Source organism: Pinus tabuliformis, chromosome 1_2, assembly GCF_031772625.1.
Source record: "Pinus tabuliformis cultivar Carrire ecotype Pingquan chromosome 1_2, CPIR1, whole genome shotgun sequence".
Taxonomy (NCBI): Eukaryota; Viridiplantae; Streptophyta; class Pinopsida; order Pinales; family Pinaceae; genus Pinus; species Pinus tabuliformis.
Window position 1 is genome coordinate 372,545,020 of NC_142298.1, and position 19,133 is coordinate 372,564,152.

Genomic DNA, 19,133 nt, shown 5'->3' on the forward strand with positions numbered 1-19,133 from the left:
ACTATGTACCATACTAACATTGGAACTAGTAACATAGGGAACACTATAAATTGTACTCTTATTGACATGCATTTGATAGTAATATAGGTTGTCATAACATACTATGACACTAGCTAGTAGAAATAAGGGGTTCATATGGGTTGGATTACTATCGGTCCACCTGGTCTCCAAGCTTTCCCTTGTCATGAAATTGAGAAAGGAGCCCTTTCACATGAGAGAGTACACAAGTTGTAGGCTTTCTTGGAGATCCCTTTGGGAATAGTTGTGAATGTGAGCTCCATATATGACAATAGATTTCAAGTAGGTCTCTGAACTTCTTGCATCAATATGAGAGGCCACAAAATATCTAATTGTGCCACATCATGTCTTAAGTGTTCTACCATTAGGTAAGTGTCTTGTGTTCCTACGATCATTCAAAAAAACATTTGAGGGAGGAATTCCTTCGAGACCCTTTCCTTTGTCATCCTCTTCTGCCTCCTCCTCTAGCCTAGCAACCTTGTGTAGGATTCATGAGTGATTACAGTTGAAGGATGAATGGAGGTGTCTATTTCCCACTCTGAAATAAGGAGGATTTCCTTTCCTAAAGAGTAACTTCTCAATGTCTTCATAAATATCTTCTCCACTATTTGAGCCGGGGTGAACCCTTCTCTCTATAGGGTAAACTACAGTCCCGCAACTTGCAAATCTGTTGCCATGGACACTGGGGGTAAACCGCACTTCTTCATCACTTTAGATTTGGCCTATTCTAGATAAGGATTGGGATGTGCTTGTCCATGGATGTGGTATGGTAAGTCAAAATCTCAATAAAGGATAATCTCAAACCCACAACCAACATTAGCCAAGCAACTTCAACCACCCAACAGAGATAAGAAAAGGAAAAAATGAACTGTAGTGAAACAACAAAGGGGTGGTATGTTGACTTACGTGGTGAAAAATTAAACTTTTTCATGTTTCTCTCCATAGATGAGGTCTATTATTACATGTTATAATTTGATTATTGTTAGGGAGGTAGATGTGGGGAGGATATCTTCAACCTTAAAGGATATCAACTAATAATGAGGTGGAAGCATTGGAATTATACGAAGGTCTCCGAATATTAAAATATAAAGGGGTCCATACAACTACAATGGTGGGGACCCCTCAATAATTCAAACATCAATGTATCAAAAGGATTTCAAATAATTTCAGTCTATATAGGCTAGCACAAAGAATTCTAGTAGAGGTTAAATACTTTGAAAGATTTGAATTTTTTTGATGTCCCATGGAAGCAACACAAGGTTGTGGTAAAGTAGACTAACAAGCGAGGTAGGTTGCAGATGGGTGTGTGATTCAAATGGGGCCCTACTATATCCATCTATCCCCATGAATTGATTTAAATCTTACGGTGAGTCCTCATTTAAGCACACATAAAATCATGTAAAGTTTGACACGATAGAAAGTTAATACACCAATATCACCCCTTATGGTTCTTCCTCACAAATTTTGCATAAGTGTTTATGAAGGCTACAATGGAGGAGTCAAGTGCCACTTATGGGTTTATTTAGCTAGGAATTGGTATGAATATTGCATTATTCTCCCTTGATTTGAACTTTGACAGCCTCTCCAAGTGCAAGCATTGGGTGTGTGCGCTTGTTCGATAGGGAATTCAGATTTTGTTTGACTTATTTGTCTCTACTTTAGAATTTGAATTTTGGCATGAGCAATGGACATAGAATGGTGGTTTGCTATTTTCTCATATTTCTAGGATTGTGGCAATGGCTCACTACCATTGGAAGAGTGTTTCTTATGAATATTTAGAGCATGGAAGGGTAAAAACAGGAGTGAAGCACATGTAAAAGAAAGAGTGGAGGTGCAGTGTAGTATGGTGAATTGCACCATTCTTGGATGGAGTGTTATGATGTTATCCTTCCCACTTAGGTTCTATTCTTGCAAGTGACATGGAAAATGTTTGAGGTTCGCAAAAGTGGGTTTACCATATGTATCATCCTCAGAATGAAGGAAAATTTCTAGTTGGGTTACTTTGGGAGATGCATTACGTGGAAAAAAAAATGGAAGGAATAATATGAGGTTCATTTTCTAAAAAAAAATTGTATTAGGGACCCGTGTGCAATGGACACAACAATCACATGTTGGAATTCTACGATTGTCAAAAAAGTGATGCATTAATTGGGATTCACTACAGGAAGTATTTTGGGTTCAATGTAAATCTATGGAACCTAAAACATATGGTTGGAAGAATTGTGGCTCATTTCGATTTACCTCTAGAAATTGTGTCATATCCCCCTCTTGAAGATTCAAGTCCATTTGTGGCAAGATCTTTTCCCTTTTGGAGAATTATAGGGGTATTCATCTTGTTCAAAATATTATAATGGATGAAAGTACATATAAGGTTGGCCATGTTGCTGCAATCGAGTACGAGAGACACATGGAGGGCTATTGGAAGTGAGCCAAAGCAGGATAAATAAGCAAATGATTATAGTATGCATGGAAACTAGTATTTGTCTTTTCCATTTTCATATATGTAAGGCAATACACCTGGAAGGCCACAAGAGGTTGGATCAGGGATCATTGAGTATATGGTTTGAGGGACTATAATTTTGCATTTTTGACATTTAGTTATGGATACCAATTTCTGTTTTTGTGTTACAATGATGTTTGGCTTCACTGCAACATTTTCCTATAAAAATATATATTTTATTGTGAAAAAATATAATTTGTTTACTATTGTGATTCTTGTATGTGTTCCTAGACATCCTAGATGTGTCTAGTAGTATTTCATGCAGTAATGAATTGAAAAAATTGTTAGAAAGAGCTTATTTTCATGATTCAAAATTCAGATTTTACATGAAATTGAATTATTTTCAAGCTTTTTCTTTAAATACCAAGTAGAATGATGGTTGGAAGAAAGCTTAGATTAGAAGAAATTTTATTGTGACCAAATGCTCTTTTCTAGGTTCTTAATCTTCATCAATTTATCTAGACAACTTGAAGTAGTCGTCTACACATTTTGTTCCACTTAAGCCTATGTCTAAAACAATTATTTACTGCAACATGAGATCTTTATTTAGATATATCATTGTCAATCATAGTCTCATTATTCTTTATATGGTTAGTGGCCCTATTACGTTTCAAATTTGTATCTTGCACTAAATCTCGCTTTGTATTTTCATCATCAACAAACCCTTCCTCTTTGTCCTTGCCTGTATCAAAAGAGACCTTATGTCCCTTCCAGTGGACACTTACAATTTTCTTGGACTTGTTTCGAATTCCCAGTCCCTGTTTACGTGTTGTAGATTTATTTGGTACAAGATTATAAATATTTTCTTGGTCCTCCTCACAACATGTATTTTTGAAAACTTGACCATTTCCCACATCACTATACTGACTTTTTCTCAATGCTACAGGCTTCTTCACTCCAGACTCGGCTCTAAGAAGACTCATCATCAACATATGCAACACAAATATAATTCCATCACCATCATCATCATATGCAACACAAATCTGACTTTCTTGAAAATAGTTACTAGTTTGATTGCATACATTTATAGTTGGAAGAGGTTGTTTTCTCACGTAAACAGGGACAAAACTACTTTTTTGAGAGTTGTTAACATATCTTACCTTCAAACAATACACATGAAGTACTTTGAGTAGCACCAGAAATCTTTGGTTCAATTTGAGTTGAATCTGGAAGTATCATAGGACGAAATGGTAGTGAGTGGCGACATATTGGGGTAAAAAGCATGCATGGGACATTAGGATGCACTATCGAGCTTCAGGCTGATGTAGAATAGGTTGTTCTTCTGGTAGGGGTGGATACTATGAATCCATCATATTACACTTTAGTTATAAGGGGGTTGTTCTCATAAATTTCATTCTTACAAAGGTAATGATTGGAAACACAATCATCCCCAACTTTATTAAGGACATCAAACACGTTTCCTAGTATAGCTTTCCAATTGCAGAATATCCCATTACCTAGTCATGTTTTGAGTGTCACGTCAAATCCATCTGTTGTAATATTTCGATGAAGAATGGATTCCAAATCTCTTTGAAAACCTATAAAATGATGTGTAGGGAAAAATCTGAAAGAGCCAAGATTGGAGGAAACCACAAGGAAAATTGTTTCACGAAGTATCACATAATCCCCATCTAGGCATGCAACTAAATCTTCTCTTTCATGGAGATAACAGGCATACTGAATATGAATGGTTTGAATGAAGTCGAATCCAGGAAGGATGGAAAACATGTTCTTCACCTCAGGCTTCACTAAAACATTAATTTTTTTAGGTTCCCTGGTTGGTAATATTGACAAAAATTCCCAGCACTTTTATTGCATTTTTCTCAGTGGTAAACTTCTTATATTGAAAACTTCCTTTCCCTTCCAATGCCTTCTTAAAAATATCCACTGGGCTTTAAGTTCACAAAGTTCTCCACTCTTTTTATTCAAGCAAGCAGTACCTCGCTCAAAAAGGGACACTTAGTCAAAAATTTTAAGGTTGTTTATTGACAACTCATATGAATCTAGTTCAGGAGTTATCTGCCCAAACATCAAAGCCTTTTCCTTTCCCCCTCACTAAACTTGAAGCAGTTGAATCAAATTTCTATTTCAATATGGCTTGTGGATTGGTATGTGCTAATGCTGCGATAAAATCCCCTCGAGATGAAAAGGACTTTTTTATGTATTATGCCTCCTTCAAATGAACTCCAGTAACTTCAAATTTATCCATCCTCTTACTCCCAGGATGATCTACCAATTTGGGGAAGCTATAAAGGTTACAAATCTATGGGATTTTGCATCATGTAATCATCTATGAGAGTTAACATAGAGATGGGTCTCCTAAAATGTCATTCATGTATATCATTCTTACTTTCATACAATACAATGCGTTATTTAATAAAAACTACACATCTATTTTTTTTTTTAATATACTATGCCATACATACCCATTTTGGGGGTTCATGTTTCCAGGCATTCCCATTTCATAAAATTTTAGATGTTTATGTGTTTTGTCTAACATAGCCATAGGGATATCTTCTTCTATGCTTAATTTCAACATCTAATGATTCAAATGTAGCCCTTGAGAGATTAGGATGTAGGGACTACTTTCGAATATCAGGCCATGGCCTCTTCTTAAGCTGAAATAAGAAATCCATATCCTCTTTTGTAAAGAAAAACAGTGACAAAGCCCTTCATAAAAGGGATCCAATACTCGATTATCTAGATATCAGGGTCCTTGTAACTTGGCCATTGCCCCATCAACTTTTCAACTAAGGTTTTCTCCACAACGGAAAGGGAATTTCCTTGGAGAGTGGGTGTTTTGATCATTATTTACAGCAACTCTATTAACTTCCTCATGAAATCATCATGATTTGAATGCACCTTCCTTCCTTGCTCCGTAGATTCGACAAACAGGAGTTGGAAATATGCTACCTCCTCCTTGAAATCCTGATCACTAGGAGTTTTGAGATCTACCATGGAAAAGATCTCATCTGAGCAGGTTTGTTTAGCTATCGTAGAAGAGAAAAGTGGTTTCTAGAGAAGAATTGCTAATGGCCAAAAAGAGCTATACTTAAACTTTGCATTATTTTCCTCTATAACCCCCTTATTGTCATTATAAAGAATAGGTTGTTATTAGTTTACATCTTCGTCTTTTTTTGTGAATGGATTTGTTCATTTTCTTTTTCCTGCTTTAGAATTAATCCATTGCATCTTTATTTCTATTTCAAGGCCTTTCTTCACTAAGAGAAATGCATGCACAACTTTATATATTTTTTCAATAAAATTGTTATAAATTTATAAGTTCCATGACATGTCTCATGTTTCTAGTTACTTCTATGCAATACGGGTGAGAAACTACCACAATACACATTATATTAGAAATTGTGGAAAACATAATTTATGGTTAATTTTGGCGTTAGTAACTATTTTCTTTAGGCTATGATTATCATATATGAGATTCTATATTTTCTTGCTACTAATCTTCTCTGAGCTCATATATCGTTGGGGAAATGTTTATGTAGTGTGATAACATTGGAGTTAAGAATGGTTTTCAAAGAGTCCTTTGTGGACATGAACCAATTTCTTCTTTTTCAGGTTGGTGACGGTTCTTTTTTATTTAAAATCTCTTTGTGGTTTAGTTTTTGTTGCAGAACAAAATATTTTGAAGGTTTGTTTTCTTCCCACGATAGGTGGCCTAAAGATTCTTTAATTTCTTCAGTTAGAGTTAAGTCTTGCCATATAATATAGTAGTAAAAGGACTATTAATTTTTCAAAACTTTTGTCTTGTTCCAATCTACAGTAGGATTGGAGATTCTATGTTTGGGAATTGTCCGGATGACGTCAATGATGAAAATCAATTATGAAAAACATAAATGACACTAAATAATGTAAGCTATTTTCGATGCAAGAGTTCCCTAAAAAATGAGGCATTATGCCTAATTCATTTTGTAGATGGTGCTCCAGCTGAAAGAAGATTACATAAAATAGCATTAATAAAGCATATTATAGTAATTCTCAGAATCTAGAAGATTGTGGTTGTGCTTTTTGGAGCGACCCATTTCCTATGTGAAGGTATAAACTAGGATATAAGGCCTTTTTAAAGGTATTTTTATGTTACAACTCTACCATCATGCAGTAAGTCTTAGGAGTCCTTGGTGTTGCCACAAATCTGTATAAATTGTCCAACAATTGACTAGGATGGTCACTTTCTAGTTTCCACATTTTGTGGCAGAAGTGATATGCTATCAAATTTGAACATTTACCCAAAGGAGGAAATTAAAATTGAGAAATTTTGGGTTTTCCACTTCATAACTATTTAATGTTCATTTTCATGGTTGCCTTAAGAAAAGATTGTAAAACCCTAGATGTAGGATCGGGATCTCCTGGATTTGCCATATTTGAATGGAGAGGATAAATGGAAGGCTATTATGATTAATGATGGGTTAGAAGATTCGATGACTTATTAATAGTATGTATTTTTTGAAGGAATGATCAATGATGCCCCTTTAATAATATAAGATTAGGGCATTTCTAGTTTGGGAAAAAAGATAGCAATATTTGCAAATTTCATTTTACAGAGGGGACGTGTTGTTAATGATGGGAAGCCATAAGTTTTACCTGGCACATGAAGATACCAATGAGTACACTCAGAGGTGGGATCAAACTTATGGAAACACATGGTGGCATCCCATCAAGATGGATTGGTCATGTGTGTTAATAGGTAGTTAGTTCACGTGACCATATTACAAGCCCAAAAGCTAATTTTATGCTCTCCTTAAGGCCTGCCATTTTTTAGTCCAAACAAATTGTCATCAAGTGGCTAATTCAAAGCATATTATTTCTATCACCAAGGTTCAATTTTTCTAAAGTTAAAAATAATTTTCTTGATATAAAAAAAAAACTATATATATGGGGTAACTCACATCATATACTATAATTTCAACAGGAATGACATATCCAACTTTATCTGTAGTTTTGGCATTGTATTCCTTGCAGAAGGCCATGATGTTAACTCCTTTTGATCCCAATGTCGGACCAACAGGGGGAGCTGGAGTTGCCTTACCAGCTTCTAGTGCCAACTTCACCATCCCAATCACTGTTGTTACAGCAACAAATGGGCATGCACTTGGTCACATGGGCATTCCATAAACCAACTGAAAAAACACAAACACCTATGACATGAACTGGCACCCAAAAAAACAATTCCAAAACACATAATTGAAGAGACTTCTACACAACATTGTTAGAAAGAAGACCCTATAATGAGCATTATTCTGCTGACCTTTCTTGGGCTTCCCTCTTGGCTTGGGAGGAGCCATGGTTAAGATCGTTTGGTATATCACCTGCCTCCAAAGTCCCTATTTTGAAACCTCAAGCATTCGGCATATTCCAAGTTTTCATAGCTTATAACTCAGAGACCCAAACAAGTGATATTTAATTTTACACACATCTTATATGGTATTTAACAAAATTGGCTCTTCATACAATTATAGAAAATAAAAAACATTGCACTCAATGAATAGTGAAAATGTTATGCAAGAAGAATTAATCAGAGTTAAATCTAAACTTTGAACCCAACCTTTTCATTTAGAAAATGTTTCCATAATTGAACCAATTATGAAAAATATATACAAAAAGAAGTGATATGAGTGGAAGTTGAGGTAATGCCTTTGACCTAGATATCTAAGCTGCGAAAATAACTCACTCCTCCAAAACTGGACAACCAATAACAACTCCATGGGACCCACTTATGGGTCTCACATCCGGCCACTCTCATTGTCTGCCACTTATTTTATAGGCTCTTACAACATTTAGTTTGACAACTACAATATTTCTCCAGTGACCATCAGATGGTTCCTACTTGAGAACCTTCCCCCCAAAAACATAGAGATCATTTTGAAATCTAATGAGGCCAAAGCCAAAGCCCTTGAGTGCACGAGAAAGATCAGAAAATTGCACAGATGGAACTGGCCCTATAGTAATCCAATGGCCAGTTGTTGCATCCTAAAATTTTACATTGTTTCCATCCCAATCGTCAATAAAATAGATATCATCCTTAATTGTTCTAATAGGGCATGACATAAGGCGAAAAAATAGCCTGAAGTTTTGATGGAAATACCAACTTTCCTCAATTGGATTAAAAAACTACTGCAGTTTTCTGCTCTGTCCGATTATCTACTCCAACAATAACATAAAATAAACCCCCATAGGAGAAGCCAACACAATCCTCACATGTACTTGGAAAAGGCGGAATGTCCTCCGAGTTGCACAAAAAAACTCGTATAATATTTCAGTATAAAACTAACAGTTTTAGAGAAATCTAAAGTGTAATTCTTCAAGTATCCCTAGTAAGCCAAAGTCTACAAAAAACATTTCCATATTGAAACAAAGATTGAAATAAAAGTAATAAAATGGTAGTACATATAGGCAGTCATATTGATGAAATAGTGGTAAATATAGGCAAGAAATCATGTCATAAATATTTGGGGAGTTGAATACCAAGAAAAGGAGAAATTGCCATTGGAAAAATTGGATTTTTTTCATTAAGGGTCAAGGAAAGGAGAACCATTCAAATTTCAGACAACCAAATCTTTGAAAGCTACGTAAAGGATTACCTATCTTCAGCAGGGTCATCAAATTTCGTATGAGCAAGGGTTCTTCAAATTGACAAGCTATAACCACTTGACACATATACTTTTTCTTGAATAACCGCACATGCAAAGTTGTATTATGAAACTTTCATACATGTCACTATGATCCATTTCTTTGAAAAGGGATCAAACTATATAACCACATTAGTTGTAGTAAACCTTCTCAGTTGACCAAGTGTGTCACATGGAGTGAAGTACCCACTGATCACTAGAAATGTGTTCGCTACAGTAACACATGAAAATCCACTGTGCCTGTAATTGGAGAAAACCTAGGAAATTTGTGGCAAAGGATGCCATCTATCAGCTCCAGGTTCATACACATTCCATAGAGCCTTGATTTTCTCTTTTGTTATCACAAAGAGACAATTACCACACTAGCCTTCTTGATCTTTGATACGAGCATACTCAGAGATTCTAATTAAAGAACGCCATCTGTTACAAACAACTTCTAGTATCCCATCATATACATGAGATATATTTGCCAAAAATCTTAATGATAAATCATCAGGAAGTCCTGTAATAATTTCATGATAGGAGTTCAACCAACTAGTATAAATCCAATAAATGAGAACAATGTAGAACTAGAAAAATATTCCCATGCGATTGAAAATTTCACTGGGGCTGTATGTTTTGTGCAATGCAGCCCTGAAAAATTTAACAACACCCTAAAAATTACAATTTGATACCTACTACTATTAAAATTCATACAAAAAATTATGGCAGGTTGGAAAAAGAGATTCTTTTAGATATAGTTGAATACAAAATCAGATATTCTTCAGATGAGCTTAAAAGACAACCTTTAAATGTTCCTCAGTTTCAATCAATCAACATAAATAGAGGGAAGAGAGAACTTAGGTATGTATGAAGCATATAAGGTTTGATAACTCGATGCACCGTATAAAAAATGAGACTAATTCAAAACACGTTGGTTGATACTTTTCCTTCGATCATAAAATCCTTAAATATGAGAGAACTAGATTTATCAAAGAACTTGGGAAAGGTTTTCACAAAAAATCTCAGCCCTTTGGGTATGTTTCTACCAGGGGCAATATGCTAATTCCTTTAAAAATTTACTATATAAATGAAACATCTCTATCCAGAGAACTTATCGAGCATTTTTCTCCATGCAATAAGCCATGTCAAGATTGTACCATTGGGACCAAACTTTTAGGATTTCAGGGGAAGATGTGTGGAAAGGAAATATGGATCTAAAGGTATCCTACAACTAAATAATAATAGGCTCTTGACAAGAGGGAAAATAAAACTAGAAGCTGCAACCATGTAAACAACTTTGAGTCAATACATAATTTATATAAGACCATAGTTACAAGCTACATGAGACAATATGAATGTGGACTGCAAATGAAGTAAAAAATACCACAAAATAAAGAGAGATTAAAAGTACATAGAAAAATACATCAACATACATATTAAATATCAAGTATACTCATCTATTGGTTGAATAAGGAATCAATGGTTTTGAAGAATGAAAACATGGCTTTTGGTTTTTTCCTCATACTCAACATAATAGTGAGGTCAAGGATGTCCATATCCAATATTGCAGCTACAATTCAAGTCCATATTCAATCCTGAAAGTGATTTTGTTGACTCTAGATGAGGGATATTAGATATTTAAAGTTAATATTGGCACCACCCATGGTTTTGTGGCATTACCTTCAATTTTTGAATGGATTAAGAGGATTTTTTTGATCTAAAATTTTTTCCATTCACAAAAAAGTAAAGGGCATGTAAAATACAATAAGTTTCAGATGCAAGGTGAAGCCTTGGGAATCAGACCTATCTGTGCTAGGTATGTGTACAAATGGGCTAGGGATAACTCCTCCAAATATGTTGTGTGCATCGATTTGGAACACGATGTCACCATCAAAGATGTTGATACCTCCATGGGCTTCCAGGGTAAGATAACATATCGTAATGTCCATAGTACAGGGATTTAGATTAGCTTTCAACATAACTAATCAACTCTTTTTCAAATTACCAACATTTCCTAGGCCACAGGTCAAATAAGAATGGCTATGTAGAGGATTATGGTAAACAATGGCTCCAAAACTACTTGTCATTCACCTCTCTCTTTCAAAAACGTTTTCCTGTTTTGGATCCTTACAATCCTAAGGAGTTGGCACTTCAGCCAAGGAGTTGAAACAATATTGAAATTCCAAGTGTAAGATATAGATGGTGGCCTAAAAATTGATATCACAAGAAATTAATAAGTAAAGGTGACCTATTAATTCAAATCTTCAAAAAAATCAAAGACTTGTTGCATTTAATGATTTGATTTCTTGTACTAGTTCGAAAATTCATAGATATAAAATTTAATGTTTTAAAATGGTATTAGTGTTTTTATGTGTTCATTCCATATCTCATAAATTGCAGAGAAACTCTTTTATGTTACGTACTGAATTAAATCTTGAGAAACCCCACGGAAATCGAGTGTAGGTTTGGGCTTGGTGTATTACAAAGGACTGGAGGAAACAAGCTTGTATTAACCCATATTAGATTATGTGAAGGGTTGTAGTTTGAAATATATCCTTCTCATTGATAACGATGAAATCTAACAAGGTGATTGGGTTTGTAGTCTCACTGCCCATCATGTTTCTCTCTATTTGGTGGACTATTTCACAACATCCACTGTAAGGTCTTCATGCTCTGACAATACTCCTGTTAGCTATTGTTGTCTCTAGTTATTGCAGTTAACTCTTCTCTTTTATTGCATGGTTACTTCTTTAATATGATCTGGGAAAACAGATTTTCCTAATTGCAACTCCAATTCTTAGCCCTTCCCACATTGATAACATTATGCACTCCAAACTAGGGTAATTTATGATACATATGATGCGCGCATATATCTTGATGGGAATATAGACATTCTAATGTAGGCTCAACACTTAGTTTTTCTCCTCTTATTACATCAAAAACCTGGGGGATCATGTCTATTTTAAAATGTCTCCAATATTCAACAACCAAATACAAATCTTCACTTTTCTCTACAAAATGTTTAGTTTGGTTTGATATATTTCACTTGAAATCTCTCACAACTTCAATGCAATTTGTCGTTTTTGAAATATAGCTAATCTAAAATATTTACTAGTAACAACCATTGGCTAGTCATTGATGCATTGAAGAAATCTGTGTTAATTTTCCAAATCCATCTCCACACATTAGGCGCAGGGGAAGTTCTTCACAATAGGGAATTCCCTAGGGAAAACATTTTTCATATAATTTGTGCATCACATATCATTTGGAATCCCCTCAGGATAACAATTTATCTTTGATCCTTAAACAAACATCAGAAATTTGACCAATATACATAGAGAATAATCGCTCATGAGCCTTAACTCAACATACATCTTCCTTTTCTTCTTATGATAGTCACCTTGAATGATCTACTAAATTAAAACAATGTATGAAAAAATTTCTCCCTTGTATTCCAGCATAGGTAATGGGTGGATGAGGATGAGTATAAGATAGTGGAGGATGATATCGTGGTCTAGCTTAGTGATAATTTTAAGGCTTTGGAAAGGAGCATTTTGGGGTTGTTATTAATTTTTTTTGGTATCTCTTAATTTTTGGTATGAAATAACTTGCTTTGTGTGCATTGACAACTTGGCTTCATAATATCACGCCAACTTTGGCACACCTATTTGGCTTAGCGCAACATCCCCACATAGTCGAACAAGATGAGACTTCAACTACTCGTAAAAAACTGGAAAATAATTATGGTTTTTTGTAACCAATACAATGTTTATTTTACAAGAAAAGTTGTGATATTTTGAGGCTGAAAAATTGGTTGGATGAAAAATCACAATTTTTCGGCACATTTCCAAAAATCAGCAATGTTATCAACACCGCGTAAAATTAAAATTATGTTTGGCATGGCCAAATGTGGAATTATAACCTTAATTTCATCAAGAAAGAGTAACATTTCAACTGCCCTTATTATACAAATTTTCTTTTGGTTAATTATTTTCACTTTGAATTGATTTCCAAACTCAAGTTGCTCGACAAATGGAACTACTTTTGAAAATCATCAGCTCATAACAAAAATTAGGTAGTGATAATGCTTCCTTTTCCCATTTCCTTGTTTGATTTTCTTTCAGGTTTAAGGATATATTGATGAACGATTTAATGAAGCTCACATATACTTGAAATCATGATTTTTAAACCTAAAACATAGAAGCCTCTCGAGTGATTCTGGTGCTTTTATCATTTCCATGAGAACTTAACTAGTGTGCTATTCAAGTATGTGCACTTGAAAGAATAATTTGAAGGAAGAGTTATTATTCCTAGTCACATTTCATTGCATTGTATTTCTGTATTGTTACTTATTTGGAGAAGGATAGATTAAATCAATAAAGAAGAATTTTTATAGTGATATACCAGAGACGATGCCCACCAAACACCACATGTGCTCAAAACTTTCAAACTAAGAATGTAGATGAAATAGCTAGATCCATGGCTTCTCAAACCCTAAAACGTACCTACCTCAAGCATGGAGATTAATCATGAAGAATCACGCCTTCTAGTTTACGAATTTCGTGAGGTCCCTCCCTTTCATGTAGATGATACTTTTCCTTTTCCCTAGAAGGACTTGGATTCGAGTTTCAAACACCTTGGTTTATTTCTTAAACCAAATTGTTACAAGTTTTCACATTTGGTATCTTAAATTGTGTTTCCTTTAAATTTGAAAAAAAGATTGGAAATTCCCTTTGGGCTTGAATTCCTAGATTTTGCATGTAGTATTTGAAGTTTGTATGGTTTATTCGTTGTTTTTGGCTGAAGCATTTTTTTGTTAATCCTAATTTTATGTTATACACAGTAAAAGTATAGAATGGACAACCTCTAAAACACAAAATTATGAACAGTTTGTAAAATACGCTGAACACAGAAATAAAAATGGAGTAAAAATTTTTTTTTATGTACTCAACTATGTCAATAGGTAGATAAATATAATATGCATTTGTTGTACAAAAGGCAATCGTACTCCATAGCTTGTAGAAGTAAACATACTTTCTAGTTACAAGTTGTAAGATGCACACTTTTATTAGGTGTGAATATGCATTTGAAAATCTTTGGTTTAGTTATTTATGTCTAATTATTGCTTCAAATGTGACCATAAAATGGACATTTGACCTTTTTATTTCTCATGGAAAGAATTCTCCACAATACTTTTACGGTGTAGATTTTGGCATTTTTGGTGGTAAGACCTCCCATATTTTTATTTTGTTTTCATTCATTTTGTTCATGTGAAAGATGAACTTATTTACTTGTTTTACATACTCGGATTGAACGTTTAACTGAAATATCAATATTTTTCTAAAACATTGTTATGAAGTGTATGAAGTCCTACCTCAAGCATGTATTTGCAGATCTCAACATTTTCTAATTTTGGTTGTGGATAATCATTGCAAGAAGTGTTTAAGTGGGGCCATTGTATTTTCTTTGTGAACTTCTCCATGTGCTATAAGGGAAGTTCTATAGTCATTAAATGAATACCTATTGCTTGCAGATCGAAGACCTTGGATTCATCTTCTAGCCCTAGAATCTACAAAGGATGAAGATTCTAGTCTTAAATGACTCTCGATTGGTGGATGCTATCGATTACACATTTTTAGAGGCAAACTATTGAATGATTTGAAAGGTGGAAAGATGTGGAATGAATTGGAAACACAATGGGAATTTGTTGAAGTGATTAAACAATATTTCATGTGTAAATTGTAGCCCAATCAATATTTAGTTGGAAACTCATATTGTAATAATTGCATTTCATATAATAAAATTTGTTGTTCAAATTATTTACGATTGTAATTGATATTTTTTTTTGTGTTGTTATCAACTTATGAGACTGAATGATTGACATGTTTACATATTTGATGAACATGAATGTTGAATGGTATTTTCTTAATATATTCACAAAATCATACTAATGCATTTATGTTGACTAAAAATGAACACAAACAAAATGAAGATAAAACTACTAAATTAGTAGTTTATATTAATTAATAATGAACACAAATCAAAATAAATATACAACCACTAAATTAATTGTTTATAATGATTATTATTGAAATTAAATGAAATGAATATAAACTACTAAATCAATCATTTATATAATTAATGTGAAAGTATCAAAACAAGATAAATGACTATTGCAAATGACAAATTTGTGATTTCAAATTATGACTAAATTTTGCACATATACGACTACTACTAGCTAATCTATAGTATCTTATAACATGACAAAAATTTTGTCATTTTTTTTGTCATTAATTGGTTTCAAACGATGACCAAAATTCTCATATATATGACTATTAGAAGCTACTTTATAGTATCTTATAACACGACCAACATTTTGGTCATTAATTGGTTTTCTCACGTGATCATATAGTAATATATTTTGTTGTATATTTTGTTATTAATTGTGGCAATTTATGACTAAATAAATAACTAAATTAATGACTAAATATACTACTAGATAATAAAATTGAGACAATCAATTAATGACTAAGCTAAAAATGACTAAAAGTTGGTCCTGTTATAATATAATGTAATTAGCTACTATTAGTCACCAATTGAAAAATGGTCATTTATATGCAAATTTTATTCTTTTTTTAAGTATCTAATTAGCCATTTTGTACTAGTGAAAAAAAAAAATGAGCTTACATGGATGCATGAGAGATTTTAATTTCTGAAATCCATGGCACCATGGCAATTTGTAGCAGGGACCTCTAAGATCCAAGTAAGACACCTAGAGTGTGTATCGTAGGAAAAAAAATAGGTGTTCCCCCTCCCTCTTGCCTCCCATGGTTAGACCATATTGTATGGGTTTTCCGTTTGCTCTTGCTCCTGCTACTGCTCGTACTCCCTCTGTTCACGTCTCTGCTACATGATTCACATATAAAATACATCAGCCTCATACATAAAATACATTTATTTTTATTAAATTAAAAATGTAATTATTAATATGGAAACATAACTTTCAATAAATAAAAAATAAAAATCAGTGCACTCAAAACAAAGTCATGCACCGGCTCCAACACGTTTTCAAACTCAACCGCACTAGCAACGATACACACATAGGTATGACACCGATGCTGGATCAGAAATTTATTTTTTTGTTGCGGTGCATCACACTTATGCATCAGTGCGCACATATAATATTTTCATATTGGTTCATGCTGATCATATCAAGAAAACCGCATTTGTGACGGTGACTAAGAGACATTTGTATTACTCTCAAAGAGACTTGGTGATGCATTTTTGTTTCCTATTTATATTATGTAAAAGAAATATCTATTTTTATGTATTTATAAGTAAATTATTTAAAGTAGACATGTCTTTATCATTGTGAGCATCATGTAATACTGGGTAGGAGAAATGTGAAAACATGAATTTTAATGACTATATTGTGATAAATATGTGGTAAAAGCAATATTTTTTTAGTTTTTCATTAAGAAAAAATCAAATACATTGTTTGTGAAAAGTTTAAATCTAATATAGTATCATTTAACTAATATTTACTATTAGAAAGAGTTAAATTTAAATGAGTCCAATTACAAATAAAGAACCAAAATAACATCAAAATGATATATCTTTATTAGTAGAAAAAATTTCACATGCCTCTTTAAGGGAGAACTTCCAATAGAGAAAATCCCCAACTACAAGTTACTTCACAAGCCTTATTTTACATTTCTTGATCCTCATCTTTCAAGAGAGAAATTTATAATTCAAACTTGTAGGAGTTACTATAAATATTAAATTTAAAATGCTTGAAAATCTCAAAACTTTAATAATAAAATAAATTTTATAAAAAAATAAATAAAAATTATGTCGTATTAAATCTAAATTAATTATAAATTTTTTTGACTTAAGTTTTCTAAATTTAACAATAGATTGAATTTTATAAACCAATATTGAATTAATGAAATTTTTTTTTTGAATAATTTATTATGATTAATATTTTATATTAAAATTTGAATGAGTTACACGTTTTCATCTTATTAAGAACTAACTAAATTATTTTACCTTCAATTATTTTTTCCTTGTGAGTATTGAAATATTTTACTAATTAAGTTAGATTGAATATCAATGACCTATATAAACAATAGAAAAAATATTTATCGAAATTTTAGAATCATAGTTTCAACCATACTAAACTTTGTAATTTATAAAAATGACATTGCATTTTGTTAAAAGTATATCGTTTTGCATGCAAAAGTTCATATATAAAAGTTTGACATAAGTTCACCAATATGTAATCTATAATAAACATTATTTCATAAAATAAACATCACGATGATAAGCATCTAACAAATTAAACATTATCTAAGATACACATTCAAATTCACTCGCATCATATAAATATATACACCTCTAACACATATAAGTGTCATTAGCTAGCACACATTGAGTCTAATAATCTAATAGGGCATCATCATCATGATCACATCTAACAAAACACAAACATTATAATCTAACATCATCACTAGACACATCCTCAAATCAATATAAATCTTATGTCAAATAATTGTCATCACATACACATCTATCTGAAAGCACATTAAATGAACATATCTAACATGACCTAACAATATGCACATTAATGCCAACATATAGATCAAGTACATAAACATGAACAAAACAATGCACCATATCTCTCTCTCTCTCTCTCTCTCAACAATGCACCAACCTCGTTTGCAGTAGAAGATGATGTATGGTCAACTAATGCCTTAACATTTGTTGAACTCATATGAGGTAGAGGAGGAGGTGATTAATTTGCTCTATCAGTAGAAATATAAGGCACATCTTCTAGCTTGAGAATCTCATCATCAAGAAACTAATGAGGAGGGGTACTACCAGAAGGATCATTGACACCCTGTCGGCCATGATCCTTTAGGGTGGTACTACAAGAAGAATCATGATCACCACCCTCATCATCATGATAATGATCACCACTCTCATAATCGTGATCATGATCACCACCCTCATTATCATAATCACCACCCTCATCTCATGTATCTTTCGATGCATGCATTAAATCCCTTCTCGTTATTAGTGCCCTATTACCTCTCATGATATGACACGTGAAAGACATCATCTCATGCAGAAAGTCCCTATATAGATCCATGAACCTAGGATCTACGCTGATATCTCGACCCCTTGTAAGGTAGACTCCCTCATCAACTAAGACTCTAGCCAATCTGTTGCACTAGTCCATATGAAATCATAGACCATCCCTATGGCCTAAGATGTCCACAACCCCTCAAGATGTGCCTCACCCTCTTGGCCTTGCCCATCTCCTCATCTCCTCCATCCAATGGGAGAGGAGGCATGTCCCCATCGAATGTGTAGATGTCTACAAAATAAATATTACACAACAATAATTAGACAATTTCCTTAAGAAATTTGATAAAACGAGTTAAAGAACATGCTAGAATAAATTTTATTATGATTAATTAAAAGAATAAAATGAAACTAAATTAATTTAGAGAAAACACTGATATTATCTAGATCATCTAGAGCCTCAATCATTTTGAAGAGGATGTTGGGACACTGTCTTCAATCAATCCCGAAGGATCGAAAAACAAACTTGACAAATGCATCGTCATCCTCATTATCCATTAGCGCAAGTTCCTCGGCGAACATTTTGTCTGGATACTCTGGCAGGCCCCTCTTCAACAACATCTTTCGCCACATGAACATGCAGACCTAAATGATTGGAATAGGAGGGAGATGACTTAAAAATAAATCAAACATTTCTGAAGAAAAAGGGAAGGTCTCCCTCCCATGTCTCAATGCAAGGCACCTTTCTAAATCCATATAAAACTGCCTCAAAAACTGACGGACCATCTCATACAACATGGCTCCTGAGTCAAAGAATTTACATAATACAAAAGTCAGAAAATAATGCATTTCGCATGAATAGTTGAGTGTGCAATGGTGGTGACTAATAAATAGAGACACCT

The 19,133-nt window shown here is 33.5% G+C and overlaps 1 pseudogene; it reads right to left on the bottom strand.

The window, feature by feature from the left end:
- Positions 1-8,200: 8,200 nt before the first annotated feature.
- On the bottom strand, positions 8,201-18,852 carry LOC149205930 (F-box/kelch-repeat protein At1g16250 pseudogene; annotated as a pseudogene).
- Positions 18,853-19,133: the final 281 nt, after the last annotated feature.